At 33.2% G+C, this 22,297-nt stretch overlaps 1 long non-coding RNA gene across 1 annotated transcript in view; it reads left to right on the top strand.

Moving 5' to 3' along the window:
- The window catches only part of LOC150106952 (uncharacterized), a 44,224-nt gene extending 22,159 nt beyond the window's left edge, over positions 1-22,065 (top strand). The window contains exon 3 of the long non-coding RNA XR_016548335.1: positions 21,176-22,065. This is a non-coding gene — a long non-coding RNA (uncharacterized LOC150106952). The remainder of the gene's footprint in view (positions 1-21,175) is intronic.
- The last annotated feature ends 232 nt before the right edge of the window (positions 22,066-22,297 follow it).

Raw genomic sequence — 22,297 nt, 5'->3', positions numbered from 1 at the left:
ATTAAATAATTTCTAAAACACCTTTAATATTATTAACTAATTTTTATATAAAAATATAACTAAAGCGTAAACGTTTGTTTATTATCAAATCTAAGTTTAATTTCGTTTTCATAAAGCAGTGGATGAATGCTGAAGTATTTTGATTTTCTCTATAGGTGAAAATTATATAGGAAGAAATTCAAACTATAGGAAGTGCTTATAAATATTAGAAGTTATTCGAACTGAACAATTTCACTAATTTTATTTGTTACTGATAATAAACCTGCATTATGCCATGAGCACGTCTGCTGTAGATAGCTTCAGTGACTCTAATAAAAGTCGCTCTTAGTCTATCTTTGTTATGTGGTGTTAATCTCAAAGGAATTGTGTGCAACCTTCTATTGTTCAAGATGTGCGTACAATTCATTCATTGATCCTGTTCGCTGGTAAAGGGCGGCATTCTTTCAATACAAAAACACCACACTTTGATCATGGAAGACACTTACAAATCCCCAGTGACAGTGTTTCTTTATTTTCTTTAGTGAGCAGAACGTCTTTTGAATCCTACCGGCTCTTCGGGAAATTCTTAAGATAAATAGCACAATGCGTAGAATAAGAATGGGCTCTTATTTCATTTCGTGGCATATCTTTAGGTCTGTGCTATGTAGCAAACGTTTCTTGCATTGCGTTTTGACATTTTCAACCAACAAGTTTTTGCTGATGCCAACTTCTGTTTGCGTTTTTTTTTTCTTTTATATAGAAAGCCTCTTTTTCGCATGACAAGAGTTTTCAGTGTTTCAGAAAGATTAAACGTCGTCGCATCTAGTTTTATCCTGTAGATGCTAGTTTAGGAATATAGCCTGCAATGGCATCTTTATAGGAAAAAAATATCACTATTCATGTTTTTGTAGGAAAATATAGCCCTCTGATTGGACAGACATATGTTCCAAAAATATTGAAAGAAATAAAAACTTTGCTATAACTGTTTTTTCTAGAACTAACACATTATAGGTAGTTTTTTTTTCTCATGGAAACTCGGATTTTCACCACTCATACAGGCAAACCGGACAGAAGAACACACGTAATTTACATACAAAGTATACTATGGACATAGCGCTAACTACCCTATTTGCGAATAACGGTAAGGAAATCAAAGGATTCCTTTGATTCCTTTGACGGTCGTAGGCACTTAGTGACCTATAGAAGACCGTGAAGATAGAAGAAGAACAGAATATTTTATTTATCTCTTTATTTTTCTTCCTATCATAGATTTAGGCCAATCGGACTATTCCATTCTTATATCATCAATTTGTTTAGCCTTAGACTTTTCTTTCCTGCTCACGTTTTGTAGTCTGATAGTGTTCATTCGAATTTAATGTTCTCCATTTTCCCCACATTCGTTTGTGTCGTAATATATTAGTTTTGCTTTTAAATACTGTAAAATTTCTTCTTTTGCTTTGTACTCTTTTTCTCAGGAATTTGATTTCAGTTTATTTCTGCGATTAGCATTTCTTTTCTGAATATCTCATATCCATACTCCTTTATCAAACCACACTCAGTTTATTACGCCACTGTTTTCCACGTATTTTCTGGTTTGTTACCTGAACATTTTCACGACGTCAAAATAATTAAATAGTGGAGATCCAGTTTCATACTTACCTCACTCTTATAATGGTACTGAGAGAAATGTGTTTATGATTATACAAATCATATGAATTCCATCTATATTATACAATTGCAGTCGGAAAAGAACGATTTCAGAAACTGTGTGTGAAACTCATCCTATAGATAATATAACAAATAACTAAGGTTAACAAAAACACCCCACTTATGGTGGCTTTGTGTCTGCAGCCTAAGAGACAGTTCTTTGAGTTAGTCTGGGTAATTATTATGATTTGCTTATAATTACATTTTCTTAAAAGGGGAAATTATCAACACCATTAATGCAGTATACAAAGTCATATCGTAGCTAATGTAATTTTAAAATATCAGGATTTAGGAGAAGGTAAAAATTATATCACCGCCATGTTATAAAATATTCAACAAAATTTAACCATTGACTGCTTCGAAAGCTAGCAGTGGATATTAACTCAGACCGCTAAACCCCCAAACAAAGGTGAATTTCCATTCTTCTTTAATAATAACGAATGCAGATGGTAGCGAGAGGTGTTGAAAGCGCTGTTTGATGAAAGAGCTGGATTAGAAGTGGATTATATATCAAGTGTTAAACTTCGAATAATCTTTGGAGTATTCTGACACGTGTCTTTGATCTAATTATTTTTAATATTTTTTGAAAAATATTTCTTTTCTACACTAAACTTTGAGATTTTTCTATTGAAATATATGGTCATTGAAATGTTTTTAAAATGATTATTGCGGATTGAATAATTCGCAGTGTTTTAATGATATTGACGCCAATCTAGGTGGGGGGGAAATAAGATAAATACCACGAAATGTCCACAATTACTTTGTCATCAACTCGATTTATAATACTTCTCTAAAATGTTGGGAACTGCTGTTGGGAACTAACTCTGACCATACCACTTGGCAAAGATTGGACTCAAACTTTGCCAAAGTGAGCACATTGGGTGTCCATATTTTGCTAAGATCGGCTGAGTGTACACTATGGTACGCATTCACAAACTCATCCCAATTTCAACTAAAGTATGGAGCTTCCATAGTTGCTATACCAAATAGTTCTTCGTTAAGGCATAGAATTCCAAAGATGTGTATGGGAGTGACATGGTCGAACAGATAATGCATTTATGGAGTCACTGTTACCATAGGAAAAATGGACGCGATAATATGAGCTTCAATTGAGTTAAGACCAAGATAGTGGTATATTACCTCTTCTTCATTATATAGTACCCGAGTGGCTTATATTAACGCGTACATTCAACACGAGTACAGTTATCAGCACCATACATACAAAACCATTCTTTCCAACCACAACAATGCTGTCCTGTACTTTCTTTTCATCCGTTGTAATATTCAGTCTGAAAGGTCACTTTTCCGAATTTAAAAATATAGAAAGTGATAGTTTTCAAAAAAAAAAAAAAAAACGGAATAAAATAAACAACAACTCCTTTATTTCTTTCCCTTAGACGTTATTCTTTTAACAATTATTCGCCTTTGGCTTTCGAAGCTTTTATTTTTTTCCCCTCTTTCCCCTGCTTAGCTGTATTTTACTTACACCAAGGCAGGCAGGCTTAAAGGCGAAACCCGCACATATCTACGCATTTTAGTACACGTGGTGTCACATTCTTTCTCTCACTCCGTTGGTCTTTCGTCCGATTTTTACGGGCAGGATTAACCGAGGCAGTACTTCCTTTTTTCGTGTTTACCTCGAGATTATAAACCTGCCAATCTGTGGGTGTAGCTGGCGTTCAACACGCACAGCTCCTACTAACACGAGCGAAGAGCAAAACTTTTAATAAATGTCTGTTAAATGAGTTGTCGTCGGATGGGTGACAAGCTCGAGTGTTCGGCTGACAACTAGATTAAAAGTAAACCCCGTACGCTATTGGCTGGGCTTTATACTCCATGAACTTACCTATTACGTCAGCGCTACTTAACACCATAGTGTAATGGAGCGACTAGCCTGAAAGTGGACTCACGTGTATGACATCAATCATGTTCATTTCACCAGTCACGTGTCTGCCCTGAATTCTACTCGTGTAGCAGAGGGTTCCTCAACAAATCTTTAGAAGGGGGTCTTATTGATTTTTATGTAATATCAGAGCTTGTTTACATTCAACGAAACGCAGGGCACCTCTATTTTGCATCTTAAGATCCTGTAGTAAGTTTTCATGATCTGTTCACATGAACAGAATGTCTTTAAACTCATTATATGGCGACAGGTTGATATTTTCTCCCACTTGCACGGCTGTTTAAGAAATCTATACAAGAACAATAACGTATTATTATCAAGATTAATCAATCATATCAAACCACAAAAGAGCTAACAGACTTTATGGGTCAAAACTACTGCAGTCTCAGAAAAATCACTTTGCTTGTAGAGATTGATGTGTCCATATTATAGGTTGGAAAATCCAAGCGATAGCCGCTGGGTGGGTTGATATGCAAGTCTAGTCTCATGGTGGATACCAATATTTGATATATTACTGCCATCGCTTACAGAGACAGTTGGTATATTTCACAAAAAGTATGTCCTTATGCCATAAATTCTCCTGCAAATGATGGTCTCCTAAAGCGAACTGCATACTTGAGTAAGGCAGTTGAGATATAAGGAACAGGAACTATGGCATTGAAATGAAATAACTCAAGAAAGCGGTTTTATGTATGTTACTCATCTGTACCTCATCAGCTATATTATAGCGTATAACAGGGGCTAGCTGAGAACATACTGTATTGAGTCCTTTGCACATCTTCAAATTCATATATATAGATATATATGATTCACTCAAAAGTCTTTGTGTGCATGTTCTCAGCACTCATAATCTTGGAGAGGGCTTGTAAGTAGAGATTTGGTTACTTGCCTTACTGTAGATAATTAATTAAAATAGATGCATAGATTTAAAGATGTTTATAACTGTTTTAAATCTGCAACGAAAACATTGTTTATGCTAAGTAAATTATCTTATGATTCTTATGGTAATTATCGTAGAATTCATTATTATTATTACGGCTCTTATAGCCTGTTTTTGTTCAGGAGTGTCCCTTATTTTAAATACATAATCCATCTTTAATTCATAATTTATCTTCTGATTAAATTTGAGAATGTACATTGAAATTGGAATTATAATCAGTTCCAAAAACGTTACAGACAAAAGAAACATAACACCAAAAGTGAACAAATAAAAACAATATAAAGATCACAACCGAGTGCCGTAACCATGACAATATAAATATCCTATCGATTTGAATAAAACACAATGATAGTCCGAAATAATGGATAATCTCCGCCCTTAATGTCCTTAAAAGGACTGGCTTAAAGGGGCGAAGCAAGAATGCTTTTCATATTCCCCGTTATCTGTAGAGGACAGTGTAAGTGTAAATTGGGTATTATTGAGCTATATAAAGCTCTGATCCTGGCAGGAGGGTAATAGCAATAGCCGAGCCTCAGTTAGAACTTCATTGGCTATAGCATTACCGTCCCAGGGTATTAATCACTGCATCTCACGGTCGATTCGTTTTTAAATCTCTGGATAATCTCCGTACACACCTAACACTTTTATAATGAAATTTATTGAAAAACAAAAGAGGTAGCTCTGTGCTAAACAACTATCACACTGTTGACCAAACAGTAGGATTGATATCAATGCAAAATAACATGAATTTTTTCAATAAAAGAACAATAATACTCTCGATGACAAAACCAATTTCGAAGTGAAGCCTATTGGCTCTTTTATTTAAGCTAGAAATTATATTGGTACAATAATAGGAATAATCTTGATTCTATTATTAGAGCAATTATGATCAGTTAGTTACTGTTCTAATACACAGCAGCAATGAAGATGGTGCCGTATCCGCCTACACGAGTAGGCACCATAATTCATTGTTTTCATAGCCTTCAGCCATAATTTAAATCTTTTCCATTCTAAATAGAATAAGTTTTCTATATACGAGAATAGTCCCCAGTGTAGAAGAACATAAATATAATCCTTTGTAATCTGCAATCAAATGGAGAAATATCGTGATAAAAAAACAAGAGAAATCTAAGGTAAGTGGAATAATTTTTGAGTTAAACAGAGAGATCTTAATACAAAGTATTGATAGTATAAATATATAAGAAAATAAATATAAAATTACAAAACTCTTCAAAAAAATAAAAACATAGAAAGCTTTAAACAGAAATCGCCATAAATTTATGTTTAAAAATAATTAATTAATAAGCAAAAGAAAGATTCAATCATAAAAATAAAACAATAAGTAGATGTACGCATTTTTATGCTGTAAAAAACAAGTTTTTTATTTTTTTTCCGACCTCATCAGTAATGATAGAATGCCTCCGCTCGAATGTGTACTTTATTTATTTATTATTCTAGCTTCCCCACAAACTGAATGCGAAAGTAATTTCCTCTAGATCACCCGGACTGCATGCAAGAAAAGTCCTTCCTTCGTACAAAAGCGAAATAACCACCTTTTCTGGTCAAAACGTAAGTCTCAGAGAGCAGCATAATTCTCTTTGTTTTTCATTGCTGCTCCGTCCTGTTTTACATAAAACCCATGCAAGTCATGCGGGCTAAATAATGAAGATAGCTAAACACTTGTCCAACCTTATTCTTGTACGTTCTTCCATTCTACCGAGCTGTTTACCCATTATTCACGCAACTCGCATCTCGGCATTGATTAGAATTCATAGGACACGAAAATTGTTCCACTTACGTGTAGTAGCTGAGTAAATATCGTTCTGACAAATAGCTTAGCTTCCTGAGAGCTAGACCAATGAAAGAGAAAGAAGCTGGACTTAAAATCGATGTGAAGTGATACCCCTCTTGAATACCTACTCGCATACCTCGGGAGAAATTAATATTCCTTCGGATACGCGGGTCGCTGGAAAGGGTAACTTCATAATATATGCAAATTTGTTCAATTAAACTTTGGGCCCAAGTTATTCGGTGCAGAAACAATAATTACACTTGCAGATACCGTTGTGAATTTTCGCTTCAATTTCAAGTAGAGCAAAGCGAATTGCTTACATCATCATCCAACGAAATTAGCACACACACCACATAGGCTTTGGCATTTAACAAACAGCTTTTCATATGCCTTTCTACGTAAGCATTTGCCTGATTACTCATAGATATGCATCGCCAACAAGGAATCCGCAGATATGCGGTGATTTCTGATAATTAGCAAACGGTTCTCATTTTCAGAAATCCAATTAGCGTTCAAATAAGCAAGAATCCTCGTAAAATACTGTTTTCCGAGATCAAAAGACTAGAAAAGTTCCACAACTTATTTCACAGTAACACCACATTATTAGCTGTTGTTGTCTTACATTTAAATCGATCAAGCTTTAGCAATGAATTCAAATTGATCCAATCATATATTTCGTAATATCGTTAGGCAGAGACGTGGATTATTATTAATGGCTTTTTATCTGATTTTATTTAAGAGTGTAAATATTTTCGGCTACCTTATGAAATACAATACTTGTGTTTGTAGTTAATATATTCGTAAAGAACACTGAATGAATTATACAAATAGTCATTAAAAATACAGTAATTCTAATATATCTGATCACAGAAGTCCTTAATACTTTGCTATAATAAATATAATTTTGCTATAATAAATATAATATATAATAAATATTCTGATTTTTTACAAAAATATTTTACTATAAAAACTATATCTGGTTTAATATTACACAAGCTTATGGAATCGGAGGTATTATATTATTTCTGGGATAAATGCCTAATGATATTACGAAATAATATGATTCGATCAATTTGAATTCATTGCTAAAGCTTCGGAGATTTAAATGTAAGACAACAACAGCTAATAATATTTTTTTTTATTTTGCCAAAATTTATTATAAAAGTCAAATATTGTTTAAGATAACTTTTATTAATACATGAACTAAAGGAGGACTAAAAAGATATTTCATAAATTATTTGATTATATATTATACGTTACATAAAATTTTATTCCATATTGTTTATATTATGAATATTAAATTAAAATAAAATTTCAAATTCGTTTGGAGAGGGAAAGAAAGGGTTCCAAATAAATACGCATTTCCAGTTTTCTCCATAAATGTTATGTTCTCCACCTTCTGAAAGTGATGATATTGCAGTTTAGAATTTATTATTTCTTTATAGTCAGAAAGCTGAATTCCTTGATTTTTATATTTTATTATTATTATTATTATTATTATTATTATTATTATTATTATTATTTTAATTTTAGAAAATAGAGAGAAATCCGACTGGACCATGACCTCTTCCTAAACCCAGTTTATCGAGTTTCACTAGCAATGTGATGTCGATTTTTTTTTTTATTCCTGATATTATTAATATAACTTTTCTTTATACAAAAACCATAATTTTAATGTTAATTATCTCTGCTTAATTAGTATAAATTATTTGTAGATAGGTTTTTTATTTTTATTTATTTATTGTCAATTGTAATGTAAATAGAACATGTAAACAGAAATCATGACGTTCTAGGAATCTAATTAAAGTCATTTAATATACAATTTTTTATTTGGTGTATTGGCATAACTTATGCTTTTTTTTTATCCTGCTGTGTAATCTTAATTATAATGTACCAGTCTCTTCTTACACTTTACCGACTACTTCGTTTATATTTTTTTAAATTTATTATATTTCTTTCACCATGTTTATTTGAAGTATTCAATCCAAGTTAAAAATTAAACACAGTGAGATGTGCTTTCAGATCGAAATATGTGAAAGTCCACAAGAGCATCGTACTAATAATAAACTGAATTAAATTTAATTTAAAAGGAACGCAATATCAATCACTACCTTACATGTTTCAATAATGTGTTGACAAACATGCCATACATTTTAATTTCGGATTTCGCTTTGTGCACCTAAAAGAAAAACTATTGACGATGAAATATATTAGCTGTTTCAATAAAACGTAATCTAGTTTGTAAGATGCTTCCCATAGATCTTAATGCATTGAGAGATAGTAAACATTTCAAATAAAACTTGAAATATTTACTATCTCTCAATAATTTTTTTACTCACTCTTGCAAAATGTAAAACACAATGTAACAGCGAGATGTAAATAAGGTCAACTATTCATTTACACACCTTATTTGTATTTGGATAAGGAACTCATTCATAGAGCAGGCATTGTTTTCCATTTTAATAATATTAATAACCGATTCTTATGAACAATTGGCAATTTTCTATTTGAATAATCTAGAAAAAGGATGAAAATTGAATCTTTGAGTATAAGTCTTGTTTTAAAAAGATCAGCTTTATAAACCTCACAAACTATACAAAGTATGGTGATCATAGTTTTGTGCGATTTCTTAACCTACACTGTTTGCGATAAACAAACAATTCATCACCTCCTTCAGCCAAATGCCATCGTTTCAACAGAATGGTCTACACATTTAAGTTCAAAATGAATTAGTAATTTTAACAAACTGCAGTATTGTTTTCTATATACATACATATTTTCAATTTTAAAGTATTAATCAATACGTCATCTAAAACATAAAAATTGATTAATAATAAAATTATTAAAAATAAATAATTGAAATGATTAACATTATAATTGATTGTTTCAGATCCTGTGTTTCTGATTCTCTTTAAATTACTTATTATTTTCATTTTTTCCTTTGTTCTTCCAATCATTATCATGCCTCCTCTCCTAAGTGAGACTATCTGTTCTCACGATCAGTCAATTTCTATGTTAATTGCAAAAAATATTCCTGCTAGAACAAGAAAAATCTTTGTTATTTTGTAATTTGTAATAGTGGAGATCTTCATTCTCATTTCGATACTAGCAATCCATTCCATTGTTCGAAGTTAGATTTCCTAAGAAATGTTGCAAACGATCTGTAAAAAAAAGGTGGCCTTTTCGATAAAAAAAAATCACCCTACAAGGCAACTCACAAAAATTAAAAAACTTCCAATCCTACATCGACAAAGAACAGCTTGGTTGGCTGAGTAGCTAGGATAACTGCTCCCCAACCAATAGGTCGCGGGTTCGAATCCCGTTTTGGGCATGAATACTTGTGATTGTTCTTTAGGTGGAAGACGAATTTCATCGCACTGTGTGAGATCAGCATCCCGCTTATTGGATGCCTGAAGTCGCTTGAAAAAGTTCCTTGTTAGATCTCTACTCTACAGCAGGATGTACGGACTATGTAAAAAATAAATTTAAAAAATAAAATAAAAAAATCCTTAACCAACCCACGATACTAATGACGAAGTGCATTTATTTCAACACCAAGACTATTGTGGAACTTCTGTCCTTCCATGTTTCTCTCTCTCTCTCTCTCATTCAGATAATATCACATCGTTGCATTACTCAGGTCCTGGAAGCATTGCATAGATAATTTAAGCAACTGATCTTCTATATCAAGAATAGTATCCTACACCGTGGTTTTTGCTATATAGCTGATAACCATACACAAATACCTCACGTACCCAACCTTAGAATACTCGTCCATATTAGTGGCGCCCTCTAAACTTCCTGATTAATTACAAATCACAGAAACAACTATAAATTACGATACGTATATTCATGACATTATTTTCACAATTTAAATTTATTTCCTCAATAACTTGAAAAAAAAATTATATAATATTTTAGTGTGCAATAATTTAACTAATTATAATAAATTAAATATAGCTTAATTTTTAAAAAACTTTTTATTTATTTATATATAATATCAACTACCTCTTTAAAGTACATTTACATGTAATATTTATTTTATTACATAAAAAATGCATTTCCTCCATCTTCAAAGCATTTCAGATTCCTCCGTTAAATATCAAATGTTAACGTTCATTTTACAAATGTCGTTAATCTTGTCCATTCGGAAATTTTATTTCTTCGGTTGAGGTTTATTGCTCTACGCAGCGAAAACTTTCTTTTGCGCATGATTGAGAAATTACTATGATAAGGCGAACCTTGATTCTAGTCTTCTCTTATAACCCTCTAATAACAGTCTTCAGGTTTGATAAACGATCTCCGTTTAAAGAAATTGTCGATTTATACCACTAGAAGTCGCGAAGAAAGCAGTATTTTACTTTACTGAAATCGCTGCTTCGTTCACAGACAGCTCGCACATTAAGTGTTGAAGTGAGAGTCTCATACGATCTTAACTGAAACAGATCACGAATGTTTATTATGGCAGCTATTACTGAAACTGCTATTTCGTATAATGTTTTCTTGCGATAATATTTAACAAAGGTAGCCTTTGATGTGTAGTTTGTGAATTCACGCTCAAACGAAGCTGAATATATTAATTATAAATTTTGAAAAATATAGAAGTAAATAAATATAATATAAAATTGAATAATTACAGAAATATTCAATAAATAAACATTTTTTAGAATACACACCAATTTTTTTTTTAAATCAAATTTACTTTAGATTCAAATTTATAAGTTATTTGTTATAATAGACGGGGAATTCGATAGAGGACTTATATTCGGGAATGAAAAAAGTCCTTTATAGGACTTCCAGGGTAACAAATGGCAATGCTGTAGCCAATGAAGTTTTAACTGAGGCTCGGCTATTGCCGTTACCCAGCCATGACTAGAGCTTCTTAGCTCAACAACACTCCATCCACACAGATTTACTTCATTCAGATGACGGGATAAAGAGTCAAGGACTCAGTCCATCGCCCAGTTCTTATTCTTATAAGAACTATTTGTTATAATTTTAAAAGTTACTTATTGTTTGTTATAATAACAAATTTTGAGGTTACTTATTATTTGTTACTATATGATATAATAACAAATATTCAATATTTGCCATAATAACAAATGTTTAAAAGTTGCTTATTATATTATATTATTTGTTATAATAACAAATATTCAATTTTTGTTATTGAATACACTATCGGGTAGTGTATTCAATACCTGATAGCGTATTTGCCTTTGTTCGCTCTTTTGTTAGCCGTTACGACTTGGTTTTTCCTTAAAGGTCATTATTTAGTAGCCGATCAGTGTATTTAACCAACCTTTCTCGAGGCTTTATCAACGCGCGTTCTTTACTGGAAGAAAATAAAAGAAAATTCAAATGTAATCCGAGTACTGCGAGGTTCCTTAAATCACCCTGCTCAAAAGCTGATTTTACCTCAAGATAGTGGCCGACTTTTCTATTCAACTTTTTATGTGTCGCACTTTCGATAATATTTTCTCCTTCGCGTCTCCATAATGGATCTATTTGACGTGATAAAAATGTTCGTTCCAAGCAATTTATTTAAACTTTTTAATCCGCCCGGTGTCTGATTTTTCTCCAGTATTGAAAGAAGAGTAAAACGCACTTCTCCGTGGTCCTTAACGGTAACCCCATGACGGCATTCATTGTATATCGAAGATGGTGAGCACTGACGTTGTCCTATAGATATAACAAGTGCTTTCAAAGATAATTAATGAACTTATCCGATGTAGATGTGAGCGGGTATTGACCTTTTCTCTTTTCTTCCTATTGTGCCTTATTGCTAACAATCTATTCACGATTTAATAATGTTAACTCAGTCCTTTGCAGTCTGTAGCAACGAGATTTGACTCGACAATGAAGCCAGTGTTTAACGATATGAATTTGACAACACACACATGCAATGAAGATATCACTAAGCTACCATTGAGTCCAATAGAAGCACCTTTCATCTTTCTCTCCCCCATCCCGCCCAACAGCGTTCCTACCTCCTCGTGAAAGCACTAATTCCACATGCCAGTAATTGAATTATGTTTCCGATACTTGCTCATTATTAGCTGGCCTCCCACTCACTACCTTAGGACAAGTTTAGATGATGTGTTGAAAGGTATGCTAGGCATTTTAGCTACGGATTGCGATATGCGTGTAGTTGTAGATACTTAATAAACATTTCAAGTTGGTTTATTAGCTTTCATTCTTGTTTTAATGAAATATTCACTGTATTGTTTAATTTCTTAAAATTTCATCTCTCAATTTGTAGTAATTAAAATTAAACATGGATATCAATTAAATCTTGGACAAAGTTACTATGATAATAACTTCTTTTATTTGTTAAAAAAAATCTTCTTGTGGAAAAGTGTGTGTTATTATCAAAGAGCGAATCAGTTTCCATAGAAACAGAGTTTGCAATAATGTAATTGATATAAATATTTTATTTTAATAAAGGAGATTGGATGTTGTGATGGAGCAGGATAGAGTCATATTGAGTTTGCTTTCGACTGCCATGCAAACGTACGACAGTTAAAAGCAACTAATTGTGATAAATTCGGATATACAATATCCACAATTTTTATTTCACTTAATCCGTTTGTAAATTTAATGTACTTTTAATGCTAGTATCAACGGGTAAAGCCATTTCTAAATTTGTATGAAGCAGTTATTTTCAAAAAAGATGGTTTGTTTAGCAGGTTTTTTATTTTATTATTTCTTCCCTTGGCAAGCAGTGACGTAAGTAGAATTAAGACAAACAACTAGTTGAAGAATTAAGATAAACTAGTTAGGTTCAGAATGGTTAGATTTAATTAGTTAAATAATTATAATATATAATTTATTCATTAGGACAGACAGAGAGATATTTTATAAGAATAAAAAACAAAATAAATATCGCTCTACATTTAAAAAAATACGAACGTAATCTAAGTTACGATATTATTTTATATATATATATTCTTGTTCGGGTAAGTGAACCGGATATAAAAACCAAACAAAAAAGACTATTTTGCGTATACAAATTTTAATATTTGAAATATGCAGTCAGGAAAATCACATACCGCTGCAGTTTTTTTTTTCTTTGTCACTCTCTCCCGTTTTTTTTTTTTTTTCATTTCTTACTACTACCTTATTAAGACCCGCGTGTATATATCACATTTAGTAACCATTTGTCTTAATTTTCTTAATGAATTCGGTTAATTTTTGTTCACTGATCGGCCTCTCCTTAAATTACATTTGGACTAATTTCGCTGTGGTCGATCGATTCAAGGGGTAACGAACGACAAAGATCTCTTCTTCACAGAAGAGAAGTCATTATTCCAAAGCTTTTAATCAAATTATTAGCTCGGTCTCTATTACCTGGAAGCATCCCCGTAGTCTAAGTTCGTATTTCATCGTAACAAAGTTTTCTTCCTATATTTAACTATTATTGTTCGTTAGCGCACGCGATTAGGTATTCTCATGGATATTTTAATTATTTTGGTTTGGAAATAAATAAGAAACTAAGAACTAAATATTCCACAGCTTTAACCCTAAGGGTTATGTGTTCAAAAGTAATTAATTTTCAAAAGAGAAATTATTACAAATAGATTATATAATGAGACATTAAATCATGAAACAGTGTTTGATGTGTTAACGAAATAATATCACTGAGAAAAAGATTGTTATGTTCATTAGTTTTTCTTTCCCTTTAGGACATAAGAAATAAAAGGGTTTTAAAGATCAGCATTATAAATGCTGTACTTAATTATACGATAAATATTTCAGTACAAGTAAAAGGACTATTATAAAAAAATGACGTCTATTTTTTTTTTTTTTAGAAAAAAATGACTAATCAGACGAATACAAAAAAAGAACCTCTTCTAGATCTGCCTAACAGTGTTTTCAATTTCAATGATTGAACGAATCAAAGGTGACATGTGACGCTGTTCCTAAGATTGCCAAAAGTTCGAATTTTAAAGGCTTACATTGTTATTCGCTAATGATAAAGCAAAAATTGGGAATATAGATAAGCAGACCATGTTATTGCACGTATCAACCAGCCATCTTCTTGGTAGGGACATTTCACAACAGTAGTTTGAACAAGGCGGTAGATGTAAAGAGATATAATAAGCCCACACTTTGTAGAGCTCCGCTTGGCTTTCTGCAAAGAATAGTCGATTCATACTGAAGGGGAGAAAGAAATGAAGGATGTAATGAAGAATAAAGAAATGAAGGTCGCCAACATGCGAAATCAAGTGCTTTCCTGTCGCTGACGCTGAACTAGTTTAAAAACTACAATGTTCATAAAAGAAAAGCTAAATTTTCTTTTAGTTTTAATAATAATAAACAAACTCATCCCAGAAGACGGATTGATTACCCAATCATCGGAATGGATTCTCCTTTTTGGGAGATGTGCAGAAGGGTCGAGGGATCTCGAATCTGTGGGCGTACTATACCCATCATATAAATGTACTGTTGGTAATGTTTACCACTACATAGTACCATACCGGGGTGCTTTGCTGTCCAAATCCGCAGCTGATGGTAATTGGGAAGTCATCGTTCTAGTCCTAATAAAATTTTTATCATATAATCATTTATGCTTTCTTCTTTCTTTCTTCAAATTGTGCTTTCTTAGCCTTCGAAATTAACTGTTGTGTTCCTATCACCTATCATTCTTCTCTAAATGCAGTTTAAACAGTCGTTTACTTTCCCTTTAGAATAACAACACACTACATATCCCTTTTGATCTTTGAGTAGAATAATATTAAATAATCCTGGACTAGTGTATGCCAAAAAACTCAAACATTATTGTTCAGAATTAGCACACTCGTCCCGTGTTGTCTCCACATAATTAACTATTCTTCTAATATCCAACTCTTAGTTTCCAAGCAGTAGGATAGATATTATGCCTTTTCTAAGAAGAGTCATCTAATACCTAACTTTTATCATCTCTCTGTGATCTCATTGTCCATTAGTCTTCGATAAAATATTGGATAATCCTATGCAGTTAATTCTTCATTACCTTCAAGCATATGCTTGACTCGTGTTTCAAGCACATTAGTAGAGCATGAATTCTGTCAATCTCTAGCTACAGCAGAATCTGACTTCAGGAGATGAACATCTGATCAGATCGGGTATACGGAATAAGATAATTTTTTTTTTAAGTTAAGGGGATAATAAATCCCTCATTATTTTAAAGCCGGATGCGAAACTCGGAGATCGCAATCTAAGAGTTTCATGCCGAAGAACTATCGGCGAGTCCAAGCGTAAGTCAACACCCGGATAGTACAACACTAGGGCAACTCGGAGCAAAGGTGGAGCAAGCTCCATCACTGTCCTTAATATTTGCTCATAATGTAAAACGCAGCTCCTAGGAGATGTATTACTGTTTTACATTATGAGGGGAGGTCACTACCCAGACCGGTTTCGACCTTTATTGAGGTCTCATCAGTGAGTAGGTAGACCTGGAATACCAAGGTTTAAGTGAAATGAACTTACATATACCCCTACTAACGAGTTGCCAGACCGGTGTACCCATATATATTATTATTACTACGATAAAGAGATAGGGATTCCCTACACCCAAAGATGCAAATGATATTTTCTCATCTAGCATATTAAATATGAAGCACGTGAATTTTATAATACACTAAAGTTTAATGCATTTGTAAGTTTTAATTTTTAAAGTAATGAGGGATTTATTATCCCCTTAACTTAATTTACGCAGCCGGAAAAATAGCCTCTTGGCTCTTTATCGTAGCAATAATAACATATGGGTACACCGGTATGGCAATTCGTTAGTAGGGGTATATGTAAGTTCGGTTCACTTAAACCTTGGTATTCCAGGTCTACCTACTCACTGATGAGATCCCAATGAGGGTTGAAACCGGTGCGGGTTAGGCTTGGGTTCTGCTTGGGGATAGGTTTTTGTTTGTCTCTGAGTGGGGCCACTACTGAAATTATAGCTCTCTATGGCTCTACTTGGTGGTGGGGTGAACCTGCCACTGAGTGGAACGCTGAGTTGGGCGATCTTTCGGGATCGTCTTATTTTTAGAGCCCACTTCACCTATACAACGGTCGAAGCCGGTCTGGGTAGTAACCTCTCCTCATAATGTAAAACAGTTAATACATCTCCTAGGAGCTGCGTTTTACATTATAAGAAAATATTAAGGATAGTGATAGAACTTGCTCCACCTTTGCTCCGAATTTTACACGTGAATGTTATAACACACTAAAGTTTAATGCATTTGTAATTTTATGCGAAAATTGTCCTTGTTTATCCTTATTTGCATCATTTTCCTTAAAAAGTATAAAACATTCTCTATACGTCGACTTAAAAAAAGAAACTGTTACCAGTTTTCTATATCTAGTTCAACATCTCTCGTGTTTTGTGGTAATATCAGTTTGGGAAACTCTTTTCCAAAAAGTATTTAGTGATAGAGGAATGAGCATTGAAATGTTTCGATATCCATATGCTTCAAACATACGACAGTAACTGCAAATTAGGCAACAATAATGATATTCGACTTGACAATCTGTTCAAGTTTCAAATGTATGTCAGCAATAGGTAGTCTTCCACTCTACTGTTGCCTCAAGAGTTGCGTATGGAAGACTCCCATTTCATGGACATCGGTTACACCGTCTACCCTCTTGCTGGGAAAATTTGGACAAGTTGTCCAAACACCAGAAATAGCACATTCTTTCTACAAATTATCCCCTCATCAATAGTCAGTAAAGCCAACAGAATCATGACATATGAAGTGGTGCATTCTTCTAATATGTATGTACGATGTATGAAAGCAAATAAATTTTTATGAGAACAGTAAAACCAGTGAAATCTTAAAGTTGACCTTAATGTTATAAAATGTATGATCAAACGAACCAAAAACCTATCAGAGCACATTATATCTGAAATTCTAGTATTCCAATGGTGTATTGAATTCCCAGTCAAATTATCACGGGCATGGTTTTGGTTTTATGTGAGAAACGGAAAAATTGTAATAGAAACAAATAAATTAATACTGGAAACATTTAGGAATGAAGAGCTCCGTAGTTCAGTCGTTCAGGTAAGCCCACCTCCCAAAGTGAGCGGTACCGCCCCCTGATGGGCGGTGGGCTTACCTAAGAAGGCGCTAAGAGGCAAGCAGGCAGCAGGGGGGGGGCGCTGAAGGTGTGCTGTGAAAGGTTGTGTGAATCGCTTTTCTGAATGTAGGGTGGGCTCAGGTAAGATAGGGGGGCACTGGCGTGAGTTTATGTATTCGAGGGGCGGTGGCCCGAAAACGTTTGGGAACCACTGGTATAGACGAAGCCCTTTTGGTTGGAAAGATCTGGCTGAGTTCAAATCCGATCTACGACCTCAAGAACCTTAATTAGAACTTATTTTAGTTGAAAGTGAGTTAGTCGGTCATATGTTACGACAAGGTTTTTTTTTTACCTACAGAATACTCCGAAATTTCATCCCACAGACCGACCAAAAGAACACTAGTGATTTTCAACCAGCACAATGAAAATGGGATTAACCGCCCTATTATATGCAGTATCAGGTCTCTCTCTAAGATGTAAGTTAATTGTCTATGATAGACCATTGACCTAACACGAGAGAAAAAGAGAGAGACAAATTACGGAAATAAAAGTTGCTGTTTTATCAGTCACACGCAAAACCACAACATACTTGATAGAGATCATTTTTAGTAAAGTTTAAAAAATGTAATATCCTTATAAGGACTGGCTTAAAAGGGCGAAGCAAGAATAAATGTAATAGCAATTTTTGACAAATTTCAATAAGTGTTATTAGTAGAAAATCAAGGTGTGTATATATATTGTTATGTTTTAATATTTTTAGATTTTTAGAAAAACAAAAATTAATTTCTTACTTTTTAATTTAATTTTTTAAATTATTAACATTTTATTTAAAATTTTTGCGATTTAAATGAAATACATTGGCTACCAGTGGAGATTGAACTGGTCACTCATTATTTGAAAGTTAGGCCTAAAACGGGGATTAAAAGGCGTTAGCAGATTTTTTTTTTTTTTTTTTTGATTTTATGAAATATATAACTTGATTTTAATTTTATTTTTAGAGTTTAATATATTAAAAATGATTCCAACCACAGTATGTTAGTCATACATACAAATCTGCTTATTGAAACCATCAGTAGAATTGGCTACTGATGGAGTTGATAAAGCCATACAATAAATTGTATGGGTTTATCAACTCCATACAATTTATTGTCTACACCGTTTAATCATCCATCAACAGACAACGTCGCAAGTACCACTATCTACGCGCTACGCCATCTACTGACCACTAATATCTTTCCCTGTAAATTGCGTGTCTTCCTGCCGATTTTCTGTATGCAGAAGGAGAAACACACGTTTTGGGAGATGAAATATCGCTACATCCGTGTGAAATCACTCTTATCGGTGGACAATTTAACTACAGTCATCGGAAGGTAGCGATTCTTCTACGAAAATTTTCATATAACTATGGTAATTATCATCTACGATTCAGACTCATATTTCATTATAAGCAAACATGTAAATCAGTATTTTGCAATAGTCGTCTTTTAAAAACGAGATTAACAGTTTATCATTCGCACCTGTTTATTTATTTTTATGTGAATTCTACCCACGTATAGTTAGTAGCAAGAGTGAGGTAAGAGCTTTCTTTTAACATCTGCATCTCTTCCCAACTTTGCAATAAGAAACCTCGTCAATCAATTTATTTTTCTTCCAATAAATAGCCAGAGCTGATGTCCGTTTCACTCGCTATTAAGATATCCAAGAAACGGTTAATTTAACTTTATTTTTGCTTCTTTAGAAGCAGAGGAGATAGATAGGGGGAGGGGAGCGTGTGGCATATTTTATCTGAAGCGAGTGCTAAGCAAGGAAATAATGATATCAGTAGTCAAGGCAACTGATCACTTTAATGAAGCAGAGAGATTCCTTATTACCAGCCAGATGATGAAGTCTCATGTAAAGAAAAGGGGAGGGGAAAAAAGACAATTTGAAGCTCGAATTTGCCGTCGGACTTGCATAATGGAGGAGCTGCAGATTGTCGAAATAAAACAAATAAAAAAAAATATAAGAGCCATATTTTAAAGATGGTTTATTGCCCACTTACTATTTTGCTTCTTAATAACACAATAAAAGGAAATGCATTTATCTCTTTTCAGCAAATTCAATGTTCATATTAAAGAACGGTACCCAAGTTATTTTTTTTATGTATAGATAGTGGGCAAAGAATTAGGATCACTAAATATGATGGTCATTCCCATGCATTACTAAATCGTTTATGGGAATTATGGCATATGTTTCAAGGTGGATACTAGTGTTATGGGCATCGAGAAATGTATCACAAAGAGGATTGCTTCAAACCAATAAATTAAGTTTACATTCAACCCAAGAATTAAGCCACTTTCTTACGATGGTTGCTTAATTTTTATTCCCAGAAATTCGTTCTTTTTTTTTTTTCCCTCATAGCTTAGGTTGCTCCGATAATTACTACGAAACTCTTCGTTAGGTAGCAAACAAAAGTATATTTATTAATGTAAACAGCATTAGGTTATCAGTTAAGATTAGCGCGGAGAAAGCTACCACCATAAGGTAAATGAATTACGACTTGTTGACTGCAAGTACTAACTAGGCAGTTTTTCGGAAATAAAAACAACTTTTGAAAAAAAAAAAAACAGTAAAAAAAATCTAGAACAGTTTACAAACACGTGTTAATTTTAATATATCTATTTATTTCTATAAGTAAATAAAACTTTATTAAGTAAATAAAACATTATTCCTATAAGCTGACCACTCCTCAGCTGGCTGCGCTAATAATACACGGGTAGTTGGCATTTCCTCCCACTACAGTTACTTATACCTACAATTCTACAGTTGGGGGTGGTATTGCTGTATAGAAAATAGCCACACTAAGACATTTATTTCCAAGACAGGAAAAAATACCACGCACAAATTTTTCTTATTACTATCATCATCTCTGCGCGGTTAGCCTAGTGGCTATGCGCTTCGCAACCATATGCCTGGGGATTGAATGTCCTAGGTTCGATTCCCGCTGACAACGTGAGGAGCTTAAGGATCTTCCTCAGCCATAGCCAAGTTAGCCGGTCTTGGGCGTGGACAGCAGGGTTTTTCCCTCCGTTTATCTTGGGGTTTTTCATCCCGCAAGCAGGTAAACCGGCCCCGTGAATACACACTGCTATGTTAAAAAATCCTACTTAATCCTTCATTAGGAATGCTCAACCAGTCCTAAGGGGCTGGTCGAGGAACGGGGCGGGGAAACCCACACGAATAAAATAAAAAACTATCATCATAGAATAAATAAACTTGTACAAATATATATTTACTGTAAAAATAATTTTATTGTTTTATTTATGAAAAGTTAATTTAATCTTTAAAATATAAAAAAAATATTTATTTTAATAATTTATGGTTTTTTATACTTATTAATAAATCATGATTAAATCACCGTAAGCCTGACAAATGCATAAATTATGATTAAAATAAAAAGGCACTAAATAACATATGATCATTTAAAACATGAATCAACAGAAAAAAAAACGAATATGAAATTCTGTTTATATAGAAAATAATTTAAAAATCAGAGAATCTAGTTTCACAAGCTGTGAAAAAAAAAAGTAATGAAAATTGCATATAAAACAGAAACCCTCTCTTTAATATGAAACACTAAATTTTGAAGTACTCATGAATAAATAAACCTACTTTCCCCCCTAAATTTCGACCTCTGAATGGTATTTAATACACCCCCTCACCTGTGTACACGCTTCCAATGGTAAAAATAAATTAGTTTTCCAATAATGTTTGTGTAATGAAAGATTTTTTTTATGTTTTTTTTTTTTTTTTTTTTTTCTAGGAATGAAAAAGAGATGCTGGGGATACGGTCAGTTTTTGTTACAGCCACACGATGTAAGATCTACTTCTTTCTGTTCTAAGACTGAACAAAAGCAGAGATGATACTACGAGACGACAGCTGTATCGGAAAAGAAAAAAAAAAAGAACGAAAGAAAATAAAAATAAAAAAAAACTTCGCCAGCCGTTTTTCGGAAACTAATATCGGAAAAGTAATTTAAAGCAGTGATGTGGCATCTACCTTAATTTCAAATTCGTTCCAAATTAAACTACTAAATAGTTATTACGGTGATTTAGTGAAACATGCAGTTAGTGTAGTTATGAGACTGAGGAGTTCCGTGAAACTTCTAAAGGAACTGTAAGATTAATGGGAAGAAATTTGTTTTCAAGAGAGAAAGCAAAATAGAAGGATAAATGGAGTGATTTATTTCACACACAAAGAAAATAAGAAAGAGTCTGTTAAGCCTAATTAAGTTATTTGTTGTATTGTGTTGTCGACTACGAAACGTCTGTCGGGTGGGTCATCTAGACATTGATATTTTACACCTGAGAAATATTTCTTTCGACGTTTAAAGCAAGAGAACTCTGAAACGAATGAAACAAATGTTTCTTTCGCTTAAGAAAAGTTTCTTCTATGGTGACGTTCGTAAGTCCTTTAATAGAACTAGCCGAAAGGCGTTAGAAATGATGTGTTGAGATGGAGATACGCCCTCGCATTCTACCTCGGTGACTCGCCTTAAGAATTAGGCTAGTTGCTAAGACGAACTTCGTTCTGGTCTATTTTCTTCTCTGTTTTCGCTGGCGAGATAATCTAACTAGTGAGTACCGCGCGAACAACTGATTTGGGACAGTAGCGTTGATTGAATAAATTGGCATTCACCGTAAGACATACTATCCTTTTGTTTATATTGATTTTCAGTTTCCTTAGTAGATAAGTTCATTGAGAAACAAACTAACGATAATGAAATTTAATGAAATCATTAAATCAATAATATTCATTACACATATCATAATTATATAAGAAATTACCTATTATAATAATATTATTATTATAAGTTTTCGCATAACTTAGGACTCCTAGCTCATTCATCAAGGATGTAGTTATTTGGCGAGACGTGGGTTCAAA

Source organism: Typopeltis vanoorti, chromosome 5 (assembly GCF_054136105.1).
Source record: "Typopeltis vanoorti isolate ZY-2024b chromosome 5, IOZ_Tvanoo_1.0, whole genome shotgun sequence".
In the NCBI taxonomy this organism is placed as follows: domain Eukaryota; kingdom Metazoa; phylum Arthropoda; class Arachnida; order Uropygi; family Thelyphonidae; genus Typopeltis; species Typopeltis vanoorti.
This window is presented reverse-complemented; position numbering and strand designations above follow the sequence as displayed.